This window comes from Lacerta agilis, chromosome 2 (genome assembly GCF_009819535.1).
Source record: "Lacerta agilis isolate rLacAgi1 chromosome 2, rLacAgi1.pri, whole genome shotgun sequence".
NCBI lineage: Eukaryota > Metazoa > Chordata > Lepidosauria > Squamata > Lacertidae > Lacerta > Lacerta agilis.
Window position 1 is genome coordinate 33,630,658 of NC_046313.1, and position 16,378 is coordinate 33,647,035.

General features: G+C 43.1%; 1 protein-coding gene, 1 long non-coding RNA gene and 1 other non-coding gene across 3 annotated transcripts in view; all 3 read left to right on the forward strand.

Moving 5' to 3' along the window:
• Positions 1–11,348: 11,348 nt before the first annotated feature.
• LOC117042906 lies at positions 11,349–12,918 on the forward strand. Its single transcript, XR_004426107.1, has 2 exons — positions 11,349–12,049; positions 12,784–12,918. It is a non-coding gene; the product is annotated as an uncharacterized LOC117042906 (long non-coding RNA).
• A 52-nt stretch (positions 12,919–12,970) lies between these two features.
• Positions 12,971–13,150, forward strand: LOC117043070. The gene has a single exon (XR_004426150.1).
• A 1,034-nt stretch (positions 13,151–14,184) lies between these two features.
• Positions 14,185–16,378, forward strand: part of SEC14L1 (SEC14 like lipid binding 1) — a 56,555-nt gene continuing 54,361 nt past the window's right edge. The window contains exon 1 of the mRNA XM_033139435.1: positions 14,185–14,205. The gene's annotated coding sequence lies outside the window, so the exon portion shown is untranslated. The remainder of the gene's footprint in view (positions 14,206–16,378) is intronic.

A 16,378-nucleotide genomic window follows, 5' to 3' on the forward strand; every position in this document is an offset into this window, starting at 1 on the left:
ATGTGGATGTTCATTTCCTTCAAAAGCACACACACACACACACACACACCTCTGGCAAATATTAGAGCATACTGGTTCAAAATAAATATTGTCTGCCCCGAGCATTTGCATATTACCATAGGCAACCTCTTCACTGGAAGGCATCCCTTAGCTTAGTATTTGCCTTAGTAGACTCGGGGAGCTGTTCGTGGTGCTGAATTCCTAAACAGCAAATGGTGGGTAAATACCAAGCGAGCCTCCAAGCGCTTGCTGTATTTTTTATTATCATTCAGACAGCACATTTCCCCTGTCTCCACAGGTGCTGAAATGATCCTCTACACTGTTTACTCTACATGGGTTTTTTTATTTATTCATTACAGATACCATCTTCAAAGCTCAGCACTATCTTGATCTAATGCTCTAAGAGTTGTTTCCTCTTCTTTCCTTTGAACTCTTCCATAAGGAAAAATTGTGGGAGCCCAAGGCAATCACTCTACATTTTCTTTGAATGGGCTTGCCCTTTTTTATTCTGCAAAAAGAAGAAGAAAAATTAACAATGTTCCACTTGGAGATTACCCCTCTCCGTGAAGATGGGAGACGTAACAGAGCAGCTTGTTTTCTTTCCTTGTTCCCTTCTCTTATCTCGATTGATTAGGAGCGTCTGATCTTTTTTTAAAAAAAAAATCAAAACAACCCTCTTTTCTTAACTTCGCTGAGAAATCAAAGGGCAGCTGACAAGCAGATCTAATTTTATCATCACTTTGGTACTCGAGAATCCCAAGTAATTGTAATGAAACTGTAGTGAGGGAACCAAAGGCTGGAGCACATAATGAAATGTAGCATCAGGTGAATAAAGTCAGCCTATGTTTCTGGGCTTTGCTAAAGATCTCCATCCCAGGAATGGGTGCAGTTGTAGGGAGCTGGGCTGAATGAAGTGAATTTTACTTTTGAAAAGGAGAGCCACTCTTTGTGACATTTCTGTGTAAAGCAGGGATGGAGAGTTTGTGACGCTTCAGATGCTGCTGGCCTACATCACCACCACTACCACCACCATCATTAATAACGGTTGTTTTAAAGATGCCATTATTTCAGATATGTCTGTTACATTGTTACTAGAGCCTCAGGTTCCTGGCCAGGAAAAAAATGGTATTTGAAAACACAGTATGAATGCAATTCTTAGACCCTAGGAGAGTGTCTCAGGAGCCATAGGATTTTGTGGATCTCCGTCTCTGCAGGTAGAGCTCTGCCCTCAGCAACTTCCTCCCAGCTTCCATAACAATGCCCAAAGCCATTGCTCTTGCTCAATGCTCTGATGGAGGCAAAGCACACACACACACACCCCAAAAAAACCTATCAGTGGGGATGCTTTGGTTTCACTAGATCCGAAGCCCCACTAAACCCTCAATGTGCTTCATGAATGGAAGAAAACTATGTCAGCCATGGGGCTTGTATACACAAGTTTCCCATCCATTGGGATCCATCAGAATGGAAACCTTTAAAGTAAAAAAAGGAGCAAAAGAGAAAGGAAAACACACCCATACAGCCCTTCTGTCCTGTCAGCACAACCCTGGCAGGGCTCTGGATTAGACTGCCCCTCCTCCTTGAACTTTCCCTTGCCTATAAGATTGTTTTCCCTATTTTTATTTTTAGTTCCCAGTGTCACATGTGAAATAGTAAGAGAGAGATTGGGGAAGTAAGCATCATAACTTCTGGATTTCCTAGTAGACAACAGAGGTCTCTGAACAGGATGATGTTCAGGCTGCTTCCAGGTTGGTGGGGTAGGCATCAATATATTCCAACCAGAAGACATACCTCTTCTGCCACCCTTGGATTCAGAATATGAATCTCCTGCAATACATCTATTTCCCTCCCAGCCATGCAGAACTTGGGGACTATGAAATAAGATGAGGGCCAGTCAACTAGTTCCCTCGGGGAGGCAGAGCATATCACATCAGCCTGGATAGCTTAGTTGGTTAGAACATGGTGCTGATAACACCAAGGTTTCAGGTTTGAACCCTGTATGGGACATCTGCATTTCCTGCATTGCAGGGGTTGGAATAGATGATCCTCAGGGTCCCTTCCAACTCTACAGTTCTGTGATTCTATGACACCCCAGCTCTTGTCAGCCTATACAAGGATTCAGTTGGCTATATCTCCCTGCAAATATTTTACTTAGATATTCCAGGATAAGAATGCTCCAACCAGCTATCAAAAGTCGTCTTTTTGTGTTTGGACTGGACCCTGCCTGCTTCCCCTGTAAGCTTCAAGTTCCCATGAAACAACAAAAAAGTGTGATTGAAAGATATAATGCAATATAAAAGGCATGAAAACTGGATTCTTCCTTTTCATGGACTTACAAATCTCTTCTTAGAGTCCATTTTGCTTTTTGTTTCATGCACCACTAATTACAACATAACAAGAAGAAAGAGCCTAACATTGCCCAGAGACCATATCTGGGTGCTTCCCCTGCTGTAAATTATGAGTAGATACAGCAGATGGAGCACTGGGATATTAATTTCTTCTTGTTGAAAACCACAGGGCCATCCACTTTAAATTTACAACTAAATAATAAATGGCATTGGTAAAATAATCAGTAGAGATAAAGATGCTTCAGTAAATCATACATTTGGCTCATAAAACCTTTATGGAACAGTCCATCTGGGAGATTGTTTAAGTAGCAGTTGTTATGCCTAAGCTTTGGCAAGTAGGCATTTGACTGATGCTGGTTTCCAAAAATGTGTAGCAAATCATGAGGCATGGCTGTTAACTGCAGGGCTTGTCTCAGCTATCTCTATGAGCTGGCCACATTTCCAAAAACAAGTGATATGGAAGACTTCTGTAGCAAATGGATTATTCTGGAGCAGTTGCATTGCAATCAGGACCGATGGAGATTGTGGCAACAAGAGCAAGCTCTGGACCTGTGGACTGAAACTGAAATGCTCCAATTCTAAAAGAGGCATCAGTTGGCTCTCCACTTTCCTAGGAGATGCTGCCAAAATGCCAGAATCATATGAGATGTTTGTGATAGGTTCCAGTGTGGTTACCACATCTGTGTACATAAGCTATGAGTAGACTGGTTGTACACAACTTGTTGGGATGAGAGCCCATGTGCTTATTATGTACATGAGTTGAGAAGCCATAGCCAAACACAGTTGCCAATTGCATCTAATGACTTAGTGGAGAAAACTGAACCTTTTTAGCAATTGATACCAGTTTGGTCCAGATGAGGAAAAAAACGGTGCCCGTTCATCTTTCACTCCCCTCTTTCTTCCCATGCATCTCCAGGGAGTTGGAGAGGTTACACATTTTCCTGGTTCAAGACAGCTACTTTTTAAATCTGAAGGAGTGCCAAAATGAGGCAATTAAAAGTTTCAAGAGGAAATGAAAGTTAGATGAGATGGCTATTGACATATACATTTGAGGTTTTCTATTTAAATTGGTTGTATCCTGTAAAACAAATGGCACACAAGGGGGGACTGGAAGAAGAACTGGCATCCTGTACAAGTTGTTTCCCCCCATTTGTATTATTGTAAGTGGGGAAAAGTTTGTCGTGAATGTGATGGATGCTGAGACTCTCAAATCTCTGGCCATAGTGAAAGACTTGGTGGTGAATGCATTGGGTGTTGAAGACTCTCAGACAGCAGTGTCAAAGATTAGCACAGATAATCTCAAATTCAGTACCTTTAAAACAAATAATCTTTCTAGTCTTTACAGCTGAAATAAGAAAATGAGCCTTCACTCTGGTGGAGAAAGAGGATTAAGAACACCAGTGGGCCTTTTCAAATGATAACTGAGAAGTCCACACATGGAGGTGATGAGCCAGCCCTGGTCATCCACATGGTGGCAGCACATCTGATTGTAGCCCTACAAACACAGGGCAGTACAGTACTGTCCATTTGGGGGGCCTATATAAGAATATGAGAAGAGACTGTTGGGTCACACCAATGGCCCATTTTCCAGCATCCTGTTTTCACAGTGGCCACCCAGAGCCTGTGGGAAATGTATGCAGGTGTTTCATGCCTGTTGGCATGTTTCAATTGCCTGTCTCCCATCTTGGATGGCAGGTGCCATTGGAGTTATAGGCTGGTTCCACAAAAAGGCTGGTCAACAAAAGAGGTTTAAAGACTCTCCCAAGACAAATTTTAAAAAATGTAGTATAAACACTGTCAACTGGGAAACACTGGCCTGCGAACACTCCAATTGGAGAACAGCCTTTACCAAAGGTATCATGGGCTTTGAAGATGCTCGAACTCTGGATGAAAGGGAGAAACGTACAAAAAGGAAGGCTTGCTTGGCAAATCCACACCGTGATCAACTCCCACCCAGAAACCTGTGTCTCCACTGTGGAAGGATGTGTGGAACCAGAATTGGCCTCCAAAGTCACTTATGGACTCAATGTTAAACCATGTTTATGGATGCACAATCTTACTCAGCTATGAGTGATTGCTGGAGGAGGAGGAGGAGGAGGAGGAGGAGGAGGAGGAGGAGGAGGCTGGTTCCATGTGCACAATAGGAGAGACTAGAGCAAAAAAAAAAGAGAGGGGCATGGGGAAACAGCTATACTGTACACACACCAAAATACAGCAGACAGTCTGTTATAGAGAGCAGCAACAGTGGGATTGCAATGGAAGGTTAGTTTGCACATGACTTGATAAAATGGCAAGACCACTTATCTGCCATGTCATAGAAAGGGCTCCATAATGAGCAACACCCCTGATGTGATAATAAGCAAGTGCTCACCACAAGTAACAGACACAACAAAATGATTGCATGTTGACTTGACACTGCGTGGCACGGGCAAACCAGCTTCACACTGGAATCTCCATTTGGGTTCCACTGGAAAGCTGTAGCTCTGCTACCTCTGCAGCTGGAGCAGTGTGCCGGGAAATGGCTGAAATCCTTGGACATTCCAATTACCCTGAATCACTGGGGTACAAAATGGCCCGCTTTAGGGGATTGTTTCTATTGAAAATTGCCTGCAGAAGAAAACCATTTAGCTAGAACTTGGCATGTGTAGCTGATGGCAGGCAGCGGGGGAGGGGGAGATACACCAACAAATTACAGTAGTAAAAAAAAAAAAAAAAAAAAAAGTGTGACTCCATTATCAGGGGAGTCAGGAATTGGCTTCTGAATCCATGTTCAGGACTGTGACAGTAACCATATAATAGGCTTTTAAATGTCAATGGGATAAACATGGTCTAATAGCAACAAATAATATGCCAAGCTGGGAAGCGTGTAACAAAACAGATGGAGGGATAGCTCTACCTATTATCTGCTCCCTGCAAAAGAGAGAGAGAGAGAAGACGATGCAGGTTTATGCTCAATCTAGTGTGTAAATCTCAGGCAGCCAATGTTTTCTTTCCCCCCAGAAATAAGTTGGGGGTGGGGAGGGAGTGAAGGGGAGAGAGAGAGAGAGAGAGAGAGAGAGAGAGAGAGAGAGAGAGAGAGAGAGAGGAGATGATAAAATATAATTAGTTTGTTTTCCAGAACCATTTCTTGCTTTCAGCCAGGCAGGCTCAGGTGAGCTGTACAAATGAGATACATACCGTAACATTTTCAAGCTTGCTGCAGGCAAGGGGGGGAAATGGGGCAGAGGGGAAGGAGGAAAAGTACCAAGTAGTTTCATTCGGCAATTTAATCCTAGCATCTGCAGCAGCAGACGTTCCCCTGTGTGTGGTCAGCAGAGCCAATAATAAGTTGAATGTATGTGTGGCCGTGCTCATGGCAGGAGAATTCCTTTACCTGCTTCTCCCTCGCCCACTCAGAAATGTATATGGGACCATGGAGGTTGGTGCATTTTTTTTCTGGCATGTTTCCTCTCTGGGACCCACGGTGTCAGTAAGAATCTCTTGAAGAATGGACTACCCAGGGTTCAGTGTTGTAGCTGTATGGATTGTAAGGGATGGATGAGTCCATCTGAGACCTGGCCCTTTCCCGAAAGTGCATACAGGCATGTGTTGTATGCTTGTACAGGTGAGTGTATATCTCATGTTGGACAGTAATCAAGAAATGACAATTAACAGGGCACCATTGTTTTGCTGATGTATCCGAAAACTCTCTACAAAAGAAGCCCAGATTTCTTTGCATGAAAATGGCTTTCTCTCATGGGAAGTGTTTAGGACCGAGGGAAAGTGAGCTCTGGCCTTTGCTTCTACCAGAGGCACAAGGAGCAATGGGAGGCTACACTGTCTGCCTTCCAAGATTAAGGTCATGGGAAGGGAGAGACCAACCTGTCCCTGTCCTTCAGCCAGAGAAGGAACAGTTGCAAGGAACATGGTTCCCCACCCATGCAAAAAGAAAAACTCCAAAAGTTCCAATTTTTGTCTTGTCTCCAGTTTCTCCTGGAACTGCAGGTGCAAACAGGGCAAATATTCAAGGCTGCCTTTTGTATTATTTTAATGTGTTGCAAGTCACCTCATAAATAATTTAGTCTATTTTTCCACTGCAGTTTCCCATTGCCGAAAGAGGGAACATTTCATACTGTAAATGCAAAAATGACTGTCCAAGTTTTGTGTTTGGTTTTTTTAAAAAAAAAGACTTTAGTTCCTGAAACACCCACCGAGAATGCCAACTGTCTCTCAGGGAGACAAGTCATTGCTTCAAAGTTTTTCCCTCAGCTGCTTTTTGTGGTCTGAGCTGCTGTAAAGGTCAATAGAAAGGCAGAACACGCAGCCACAAAATTCTGCTTTCTTTTCATATCTTCCTTCCACACACATTTAACAGACCGAGCATATTTTTCTCAGGGAAGGCGGGGGAGGGGGGGTGAATTACAACATGTACAGAGTAAATCCCCATTGTCCTATGTGGAGGAGGAAGGTATTTGAGCAGACATTCTCAGCTGTGAATGGAATACGATTTGCATAAATCATAAATGGAGCAGAGCTATTGTTGTTTCTATATTGCACAGCCTATCATTATATTTGATGACTTTTTTAAACACACACACACACACACACACACAACCTGTTGGTTTAAGGCTAGAGTCAATGCTATCTCATGTTGGCTCCAGCTCCACAAAGTTGGGAAACTGGAAGCCAAGGATGATGCCGTAACAGGTGTACTCAAAGATCAGCAATGGTGTTGTGCAGTGTCATAAAGTGTCCTTGCTTACAACTTACCCTTCATGCATTCACACTTTTGCTTGGTCTTTCAGGCCTAGATCTAGATGTGGTTGGGGTTGGGGATGAAGGACCTGGGGCCAGCAAAGATACCCACTGCTGTTCTGGTCCTATATTGCCTTATGAAGCCTCTGAGCCTTACTGCTTTACTAGAGGAGTCCTAGTTGACCCATGCATGTTTGCTGCTTACACCAGTAGCTGGCAGGATGGGTTAAACAGTGGGAGACTGGGAGGTGTGGCCTCCCCTGATGTAGTGCCCCTTTAACTTTCTCTCTCTCAAACTATAATTTCCAAAGATGAGGTGCCCTCTTATTTCCCCTCCTGCAAAACCTATGGGAAATTATCATTGCATGGTCTGTAAATACCAGACATTATAAAACTTTCCTAAGCAACTGGGCTATTATTATCAAGGTAAATCAATGCCGAACTTGCATATCACATTTTGATACTATAGCAATTGCAGATTTAAAAGGCACATCTGAAATAGTTAATTGTGCAAAGTTCACAGGCGTTCATTCATCCGTTGTTAATAAACCATTTATTGAAGCAGCTCTTATGGGTTTGTCTACTTTTTATTAGCTACTAGAAAATGCCCATAATTCTGATGGGGGAGTGGGTTCAGAAGGAAGGTTCAAGAGGAGGAGGTAGGCAGAAAGGCAAGCAGGCAGACACATCCACAAGCACACATGCACATCCACGCATTCTAGGTGAAGCACATGGTGACTGCGGCTCTGCATATTTCACTGGTAGCACTGCACCTTTTGAAAGGGCTGCTGCTTTATATTGCATAACTTATTTTATTGCCCTCTTTTCACATGAATGGGTGTTTTTTTTAAAAAAAATGGAAATGCTGATTTGTAAGCTGCCTTAAATTTTATGGGTATAAATGCATCCATTAATTATTGCGGGGACCCCAGAGTGGCACAATGCCCCTTGATGTGGTGTGCTACATAATTCTACCCCTGCCTGCCCACACATCATCAATGAAAAGTGGCATCACCTATCTATCTTAGGGAACAATTTCCTTCCACAGCAACAATGTCCACACAGTTCAGGATGGCTATCCCAGCTTGTTGTCTCCACTGCTAGGCAGGCAGTCGTGCTGGGCAGAGCTTAGTTTAAAAATAAAAAAAGATGACTTGCTGAAATCAGACAGGCTTGCGAAGAAGCTGGAGGATATGGTTGTGCTGAGAGTTCAAGGATTTGTAGTTGACTATATCTGACAGATACACACAGACATGGGCTCCGGGGAATCACTACGTCATGTAATGGAGGCACAGATAGGGGTTATGAGGTCTAATATCTCAGACTGAGATATATGCCTCCAGAAGCATTTGAGGCTTGTGCAGCCCCATCCTTTGCCTGTATGCTCAGAAACGAGTCCCAGTGAGATCAGTACATAGGATTGCATTATAAGTCTGCAATCCTATGCATGTATGTTCAGAAGTCCATCCCATTGAGCTCAATGTGGTTTGTATCCGATAAGCAATTTTAGAATTGCAGCCTTATGATCTTTGAAAGGCAAAGGTCAGGCACAGCAAAAAAAGAGCAGCCATGTTGGCAGAGTTGTTGATCTGTATACATGCTAAACAGAGAAATTATTCAGGTCAAATTCCATGATGTTACCAAATAACGTTAATATAAGGCTTGGTGTAATAATATCTTAGAACAAAGTCCCACTTCTCAAAATTTGCAATCAGTACAATATTGATCTAGCAATCGGTGCAAAGAAATCTCAAAGCCTCCACCAATGTTTGCACATCCCATTCCTGAAGTTCAGAGCCAGAGGCGTAGGAAGGTCAGGTGGTACCCGGTGCGGAAAATTTCTTGTCCCCCCCCCCCATTGATCCCCCCCTGCAAAAATTGTTTTATGTTATTTCATATTTTCTTACAAAGGAATAATAACAAGTAATAATAATAATAAACTTTTATTTATATCCCGCCCTCCCCGGCCGATGTCGGGCTCAGGGTGGCTAACATCAGATACATAACATTGGTATAAAATCAAACAATAATTAAATTACCTCCTAAAAACATCTCAAAATCAAATTAAAGTCTAATTAGATGGCTTTCCACAGGGTTAGGGTTGGGACCGGTAAGTGCTCCACTGAACTGAACTTGCAGCCTTCACGACATAGGAAAACAGCCAAGTAAACAGCTATTTTGGTGGAGGAGGGTCAAGATATTAACCAATATGCATGAAATTTCATATATAGCTGTATAATCCCTAGTATAGTAAGATAATACCTTTGGAGCAGGCATTTTTTTTTAAAAAAAAGTTTTTTATGAACCGCCCTAGTAGGGCAGTAATTGTCCCTTGATAATTTGTCACCCCCTCCATTGTGGAACATGGGGCGGGGCGGCCCCTACGCCCCCCTTGCTACGCCCCTGTTCAGAGCTATTTTCAGGAAATACCAACTCTTATTAGCCCTTAGGGAATGTTGGAACCTGATTAGTTGTTGTTGGCCTGGACCTTGGAGAGGAGGCAAGCAAGAGGTCTGCACTCAATAATATTCATGGAAGAAATGTTGGCATCAAGAGAAAGCATCACATCTGGAGGGAGTCAGAGGAGCTAAGAGGAATTAAATGCAGTTAGCACCAAGGGGTTGATTTCAACAAATTTGAATTTTTTTTCTGGAAGGGGATGTGAAATACAAATGCGTTTGAATCAGTTGCAATCAAACATATGCAAATTTACTGAAGCACTCCCTTAAAAAAAAACTATTTAAAGACATCGTTGAAATCAGCTGGATTTATTTTCATTTTCATTTCTCACGCCGCAGAGATAGCCAGGTTTCTTCATACCACACAAAGACTAGCATTTACTGGAGCTGTTATCTACAATTCCCTAATGCTGACCTACTTACATTTAAATTGGGCTACAGGGCTAACAAGGCACTATCCACAAACTACTTGTCAGCTTCCCCCCACCCCAGAGCTAAGGGCAACTACTGTGCTTCTCCTAGAGCTGGAATCGAACCCAAATCCATCAACCCAAACCCAGTTATGTCAAAGTTGATCAAATTCCTTTGTTCATGAACAGATTGTCAGTTTGCAGCCCAACCCTAAATACCTTTATTCAGAGGTGTGCCCTCCTTGAGTTCAGCAGAACTTACGGGTACTTCCAGGTAAGGATACTGAGGGTTATAGCAGCTGTCCTTTCACATTAAAATCCCACCTGCACCATTGAGAGCTGCATTCTCTCCGTATTCTGAAAATCCATTTGACCATGCGACTAAAAAATGCCTGCAGACACACACCATCTTTTAAGACTGAAATCCTGTAACCATTTAACCTGGGATGAAGCCCCACTGAACTCAGCGGGTTGTACCCAATGTAGCACTAAATCCACTTAGTGGCCTGTTTGTTACACTGGCAGAATGTTGTTGCACAGTGAAAAGCACAGTCGCACAATGGATTTCACAGCGAGATTTCACAGATGTTGCGCAACAATATTTTGCTACTGCAACTGTTGCACCAGATTCATTTGCTGTGCCACCTTTAAACCCTGCCATCTGCTGATATAAAGTATCTTACATTAGTAAGACAGAGTATATTGGATACAGTTTAATAGCACACAAACTTCTGAGCAGGCGCTGAAATTCCCAGAATGGTGGTATTTATTATTATTATTATTATTATTATTATTATTATTATTAATCCCCCGCCCATCTGGCTGGGTAATCTAGTCCGATCTTTTAACTGTCTTTGACAGCTGCCTGGAAGTGCCGATTCAAAAACTTCCTGCAACAGAGGTTTCCCTTATTTCAGCCAGGTAACTTGATCCACGGTCACCTGTTCTTGCAAAAGGGAATGTTCGAAATTGGCCTTTGGGGTGCAATGTATCTGGGAATATAAGCCCCCGCAAGAATTTAGGGCTTACATCGGAGTGCCCTGAGCTGCACGAAGGGCAGCTGCAATTAGTTTTTTAGCCATTTCTGTCTTGAGAGTTAGTAAGCGCCTTTGATACAGCCGCGTTCAGAGCCCGGCCTTGGAACGCACGACGGCAGGATTCCATTCAGACCCCGAGAGGGCGCTCTATAGCTTTAGGCGTGAACCTCGGAGCCGTGAAGCGAGGGTCACAGAGTTGGAGTCCTAGACCGGGAGTCCCTTGCTTCCTGCGGAGCGCTTCCGCACTCGAGCCATGGCCTGAGTTCCGCTTCCGCGTGAGTTGTGCGCGCGCGTGCGCTTTTGGCTGCAGGAGGGTCTAGTAGTGGAAGGTTTGGCTTTCGCGGGCGGCGGGGCTCTCGAGGCGGCGCGGGAGTGGGTGGGGGGAGAGGACGGCGTGTGCGGCCTCCTCTTTTCTCTCCACGCGCTTCTCCATAGGACGTGGATGGGGCTGCTGCTGGCAAGAGCTTATCCTTAATAAATGGTCAGGGTGCCGGACCAGGACCTGGGTTCGAATTCCGCAGTCGGCCATTATGCTCACCTGGCGTGGCCCTAGTGGGGCCGGACGCTACCTCTCTCAGCCCAGCCTAACCTACCTCGCAGGGTTGTCGTGGGGATTGGGTGAGAAGGGTGAGAGCCATGTATGCCACCTCGAATTCCTTGTTGGAGAAAAGGGGTATAAATGCAGTAAATTAATATTATCGCCTCCCCCGTCTCCCGCCAAAATAGTCTTTTCTTCATTGCCTTACTCCTACAGTTAACAGTACATGGGAGTTTACTTCCCAGGGGTCCCCATTTGGACTTTCAGCAAGACTGCCTTGCCTCTCGTAGGTTGATTAGTGGGCCATGGAGTAAGGTGGTTTGTGGCAGCATGTAGATCTTCTGCTCTTGTGGGTAAGAATGTAAAAAGATTGGGCCCAATGGCCCATCTGGTCCAACATCCTGTTCTCACAGTGGCCAGCAAGATGCCTGTGGGAAACCTGCAAACAAGACCGGAGCACAGGAGCACGCCTATGGTTTTCAGCAGCTGGGACTCAGAAGCATTATTGCCTGGGATGGTGAAGGTGAAATCTTTATTGGAACATGTATTTATGTATGGATCTGTCTGCTTTAATTGATTTTGGGTGCAGTGATGATTTATCAGAAAGAAAGAGCTCCATTGAGGGAGCTAAAAAGGAAAGACAACATAGAGTCAGTGATGACTCTCTGTGAAATAAAGGTTTTAAAAAGGGGAGAAAATGCAGCAGAGTAGGTGGGAAGTCCCATGGTTCCAGATAACAGGGAGATTGTAGAAATTGAGTACATGGAAGGTAAAGGGAGTTGGGTGGTGTGGCTGGGAATTGGGTCGTACCACTTGCTCCACCTTTCCGAATATTTGACATTCATTGGAGAAATGATAACCTATTATGGGAAAGACCAAGCTACTTTTAATGGACCCAGATTACATAAAGTACTTCCCTCTCAAACGAATCCTGTCACTCAGGTGGACCCAAATATACTTTAGAACAGGCTTCCTCAATCTCGGCCCTCCAGATGTTTTGAGACAACAATTCCGATCATCCCTGACCACTGGTCCTGCTAGCTAGGGATCATGGGAGTTGTAGGCCAAAAACATTTGGAGGGCCGAGATTGAGGAAGCCTGTTTTAGAATATTGAGTTAGTGGGCCCTTCACCCTTGGTAATGGAAAGCGAATGATCTGTATACTGTACTTTTTATTATTGGTGCTTAGTTCCTAAAAGGTAAATATTTTTGCCAATGTTCAAGCTTTGCTCATACTGCAACTTTCTTTATATGTAGTAGTGGAACCATCCCCAAGGTAAAAGCTATTTGCATTTGGACAAGTTGACTCTACCATTTTGGAAGTACTGCATTTTTTTCCTTGAGGTAAGACATTTGTTGTGATTTGACTTTAAGAAGGAGGTTTGTTTTGTTTTGTTTTTTTTAAAAAAACCCAAATGAGTATTTGCCGCTTGGTATAAAGACCATGGGCTGGGAAATGGTTGCTGTGTAGCTGGGCCTGCTGTGGCCCTGCCTTGTACCAGCTAGCCTGACCTTGCCCTAGATGAAAATCTGGCAGCCTCCTTTTGGGGGTCTGCCCTGTGCAGTAACAGGTGTGAGCATTCTAACAGCAGCTTGATGGTCATGTATGATACTGCATACAGATCTGTTGCGACATGCAGAGAAAACCCAGACTGCATTCTGTTCTGTCAAGTGTCTAATTAAGAGTGGAGGCAAGAACTGAGTAACTGCTGTATTTTATATTCCCAAAAAGTGAGGGAGGGAGGAGATAAGCAGCCATTATGTGTTCAATCATGTCAGCAGCTTTTGGTACAACCTGAAACTTGCACAGTGCCTGACATAACATCATTTGAATGTCTGCTACCTCCTCCCATATTCCATCTGAAGATTGTAATGTAGATTCCATGGCTTCACCATCAGCAAACTTTTTCTTACTTTCCTTTCCCCCCTCCCCACTTTATTTATCATGTAGCCCAGGGATAGACAACATGGTGTCCTCCAGATGCCTCTGGCCATGCTGGTTGGCACTGATGGGAGTTGGGAGTCCAACAACATCTGCAGGGTTGGTTATCTATGATCTCTAGGCTGATGAAGAATTCTGGCAAACTTGAAAGTTGGAGTGCTATTTGTGAAATTCTGATGGCTGAATGAATATATGAAACCTGATTCAGATTTTTGTATTTGTCTAATAGAGTTATTCATGTAATTGACTTTTTGAGCCCTGCTGCCCAGGATTAGTTTGAGAGGAAGACTGAGAAAGAAACGCAATTAATAAATTAAATTAAAGGGCATAAACATACTGCTTGTGGTATCTAACTTAGTCTCTAACTTCTACAGTCTACTGGGTGTGTGGCATTGATTTGTCACACTGTTTAAATTCTGTAGCTGTTTAAATTGTTAGAGATAAGGTGTGTCTGAAAGATGCAAACCTGTGGTATGAAGTCTGTTTGTTTCCTGACAATTCTTGATCCCAGGGTGGGCCCTTTTAAAATTCCAAGGATCGTCATGCTAAATAAATAGTGAAGCAGAGTTCTAATATGCCTGTAGCTGATCTATTAAACATTTCATTTAAAAGTTTAGAAACGTCCTCTTGTACAATGAACTTTGATCATATTAAAAATGACACCATGACAGTGACTATCAAATATATTTTGTAGGTATTGATGGGCCAAAAACAGTACAGAAAAAGGATTCTCATAGGTAAGTATGACTTATTTGAGATCTACCTAAGAGGTTCTAGATGCATACAGGGGAACCTGTTACGTATTAGGCCATATGCTAGAGATACAAATTGGAGAGGGAAAAAGATTGACTAGGGACACCAGATCTCATTTGTGCATTGTCACATGCCTTATTGGTCCCTCTGTGTGTTCTTGTTTTTATTAATTAGCAAGCTATTGTGCCTCTCATCAGTGGAAGCTCAGTGCTTGAAATATGCCTGCTTTCATAATTTGTCCTAACATTCCATACTTAGCAAAAGCCACTGTCCCTGTCATTTTGAAACATGACTTGGAATGTCTTCAAAATAAACTTGGTGTAATTTAGAGTAAATCAGCCAGCAGGAAATACATTTTGAGTATACAGAATAGGTGTTGGGATTATCGCCTCATTTAAGGTTGCTGATTAATTCTCACAATGGGGAATTGTTGCAGCTGCTTGATAGGCAGCAGTTCACCAGGTAAGGCGTCTGGAGGCCTGAAAACAGAGATAGGGAAAGCTTCGGTGCCTGTCTATCTGGGTTGCTCATTGGACTGGGACCAACAGATGAAGGAATAAAAACTTGTCAATACAAGTATTCCAAGCCTGAACATGAGAACTGCAACTATTGGCATGCTTTTGAAGTTGCTTTCTGCCCTCAAGGGGAGAAGATTGTGTTCTTTTGTGTTGCTGAACTGGGCCTTCATCTCCTGGAGGCATGGGGCAGCTTGAGCGCTGCACTCTGTTATTCCACAGGTAGCGTATTAGTTTTGGTTACCTTTGTTCATGGAGTGCTAAACTATCAGGCCACCTTGGCACAGGGAGCCCTTGTGTGCAGTTTTGGAACTCCTCTGTAAAGGTGGCCGACATCATTCCCTCAAAGTTGCAACACTTAGGATCTGTCCCAAGAGTGTCTTTGAACTTTAAAAGCTGTACTTGGGCATCTCATTCTCTGTACTTAAGTCTCATACCAGGCTGGGGAGCTCTAGGTTCAGGGTGGTATTCAACTACATTTTACTCAGAGTAGACTAACCTGGTCATGTTCATTTCAACAAGTAAAACTTAGTTGAACACCACTCTTAAATCCCCACCAAACCATGTAGCTCACTGAGTGATCTTGGGCTTGTAAATTTCCAGCCATTAGGCAAGCATGGATCTGGGATATAATCAGAAATGCAGGGGATTGTGAGCAAATCCTACTGTTAAACATTAGCAAATAAACATTGGCAAATAAAGAAAATCTCTGATTTTAATTTAGAAATAAGTGGATCTCTTCTATTGGAGATTTTGGGGAAATACTAGCTTCTGATTTTATGTGTGAAGCTTCTGGCTTGACTTTTCCTTACCATAATGACCACTATCACTTTTACATTCCAGGTAAGTGCTGTTGGAAGAGCAGTGCTCAGGTTCTGCAGAGAAAAGAGTTGTCAAAATTCAATTTCATTGCTTTTTTTTTTTTTTTTTGGTTTTTCTCGTGTGTCATTCTGGTTTGTGTAAAGTCACTTCATTAAAATCAGATGTTCTATCCTAACTGTGGCTTGAGTGTTAATGTCCTGCAGAAGGCACACTTCTCAAAATATTTATTTTTGTCTACATGTTGCTAAAGAGAAATGCTCCTATCTTCATTATCCCTACCTATATCTACTTTGTGATGTGGCATCTACCTGTATCTGCATTGTCAAATTATTCTGGCTGTTGCATCCCTTTCTACCACTAGAGGGCGAAGAATTATACAAAATGACGGCTTATGTCTCCCTGGTGTCTCTTCTGGTGCAAACAAAAGGCTGCGATTACATTCCAGGAATTGTTATCATAATAGATTACACAAGGGTGCTAGATGTTCTATGGTGGTTGGCTTTTTATTATTATTATAGTACTGAGCTTTTAGCAACCTACTTTAGAAAGCCTGGAAGAGCATCTCTCTAGAAGCTTCCAACAATGCACTCTGCACAAATTCTCTGCATTGTGCATTTATGAGCACATGCATTGCTGTTTAATTCAAACTTCTGCTTGAGACCTGAAGTTATGAGAGCGGGTATGGGGCAGAAGGAGACAGAGGGGCAAGGTGTGCATAAGGGTAATAAAATGCTGTTTGGTTATACCAACTTGTATCCACACACCCCTATAGTTCCTGTGGTGCTGCATTATTTTAACACTTTCTCCACAATTGAGAGAT